This window comes from Octodon degus, unplaced genomic scaffold, assembly GCF_000260255.1.
Source record: "Octodon degus isolate 3935 unplaced genomic scaffold, OctDeg1.0 scaffold00136, whole genome shotgun sequence".
Classification (NCBI taxonomy): domain Eukaryota; kingdom Metazoa; phylum Chordata; class Mammalia; order Rodentia; family Octodontidae; genus Octodon; species Octodon degus.
Window position 1 is genome coordinate 88,404 of NW_004524712.1, and position 2,440 is coordinate 90,843.

The 2,440-nt window shown below is 37.3% G+C and overlaps 1 pseudogene; it reads left to right on the top strand.

The window, feature by feature from the left end:
* The window catches only part of LOC101563325, a 40,364-nt pseudogene that overhangs the window by 37,414 nt on the left and 510 nt on the right, over positions 1 to 2,440 (top strand).

Genomic DNA, 2,440 nt, shown 5'->3' on the forward strand with positions numbered 1-2,440 from the left:
TAGGTCTTGGCAACCACATTGATTGTGGTGGTATGAATATTCATACACAAGTTTTTGTGTACTTATAAGTTTTAATTTATATAAGACCTGTACCGAGGAAAAAATACAGGGTCATATGGGAATTATGTATTTACAGTTTTACGGTACATCAGGCATACTTTTCAAAACAGTTTTATGATTTGACATTTTTCCCGGGTTCTGAGCTCTTCTGTACCCTCACCAATGTCTGTCTTGTGCATTATAGCTATCTTTGTGTGAGGTGATACTTTGTTTTTGGACTGATTTTTATTTTCCAATTACTAGAATTAGGAATTTTCCAACTCCTTGTTAATCATTTTTGTTTCTTTGGTGAAATGTCCAGCCAAAAATCTTTTTGTTGAATTTTAAAATTGTGATAAATGTACATATGCATATTATACTTACGTTATATTATATATGTATACAGTGATCTCTATAGGTGTGTAGAATGGTGCTTTCACTCTTATGTGGAAGTTTTTTATGTGTAAAATGCCTTTGTGCATAGTTACAAACATGGAGAGGCATATATATTTATAAAATAGATTGACTATTCCAAGATATTTAAGTTGATTTACATCTTTAAAACATAGAAGAATGCAAAAGGATGTTGGAGAAAAAGGAGGGTGTTAGGTCACAAATCTTCACTGAAACCGTTAAGTGACCTCCATGAACCAAAGAAATCCTGTGAGTGCTCCGTTGTTATCTAACTTTAGGTCGTGAAGGCATTTGGAGCCCATAAGCAGGGTGCCAGCCCTGAGAAAGCATGTGAAGCGGATTAACTAAGGGCCAGTTGGGAACACCCAGCTGAACGAAGCCAGCATGGCTTGAGACGTGTAATGCCCATCTGAAAATTGTTGTCAGTCTTTCTCAGCATAAAAACGAGAATTGGAAGAGAAGATACCATGCTGTTGCTGGAGAAGCTTGTCCCACTGGATTTCTTGAAATGAAGAAGTCAGTTGTTCTCATTATTGGAGGAAATTGGGCCCTCAATGTCCCTAAGGGTGGCTGCTGTTCTCTTCAGGGTAGCTCTGGTCCTTACCTTGAGAATCACTACCTGACTCCGGTGCAGATCCGTCAGCTGGTGGCACACATCCTTCATCCTGCTGGCATAGATTTTCTAGCTTCAGCCATTGACGTTTAGGTCTTTCCAGTGCAGATTCTTGATACAGTCTTGCATGAGACCTTGCTGTAGGCCCTCGGCCTCCAGTGGGACTCATGGAGGATGTTGCCATGGACTCTGCATTTTCAAGTTGTTGCATGCAGGATATTGTCGTGGGATCAGGCCCTCATTTGGATCCTGTATGTCTCAAGTGTTTGGACAAATGATTTACACGCCTCTGCAGTTCATTTTTCAGGTGAATATTATAAAATAATCCTATAAAGGATTTGTGTGTCCTGTATTAAGTTAATTGCCTTTCAAACCCTGACTGTAATAACATGAGTGCCCCACTAGTAGACTCATCGAAAAGAACTCAAAAATCAAATGGCTAAGATGTTGAAGAGATCAAGGAAGAAACAAGACTCATAAGATATTTGATGAATTTAAAGAACATATACAGAAATAAAGGATGTAATTATTGAAATGTTTAATAAGATGAAGACCCAAAAATATTGATTTAATTAATGAAAACAGTGAAAGATATGAACAACAATTTTGTAAAGAATTATAGAATATGAAAAAAAATCAAGCAGGAGTCCTGGGTGATAAACTTTACGGTTTTAAGGTATAACCATCTTTCTATAAATGATTCAAGTTTATTTTTTATGGCAGAGTAGTATACCATTATGCATAGATACCCCATTTTTTTATCAGTTTATCGCTAATGAACATATAGGCCACTTCCACATTAACTATTATGAATTGTTTTGCTATAAACATGGGCCTGGTTGTTATCACCACAGTATGAGGTCTTTAACTCTTTGAAGAGAGATGGAGGGAGGAGAAAGTGAAGGGAGAAGGAAAGAATGGGGATGAAAAGAGAACTTAGGATGTTTCATGCCCACATATAGAAAAGGGAGAGATCAAAAGATGGATGAGAGGGGAGAGAGGAAAAGGGTATGGGATGAAAATCAGAATCAAGATGTATGTTCCCAACATCATTTGTTAAAGAGGTTATGTTATCTCCAATGTATGTTTTAGTTCTTTTGTCAAAGACCAAATAGCTGAGTGTGTCTGGGGTTGCTTCTGCTTCCTGTATTGTGTTCCATTGACCCACACGTCTATTTTTGTGCAAGTACTATGCTGTTTTCATCACTGTAGCTTTGTAATATAACTTGATGTCCAGGATTCCAGTGCCTCCTGCTTTGATTTTGTTGTACAAGATTTCTTTTGCTCTTCTGGGTCTCTTTTGGTTCCATTGGAATTCTAACATCTCTAGTTCTATGAGAAATGCTATTGGTATTTTGATTGGAATTGCATTAA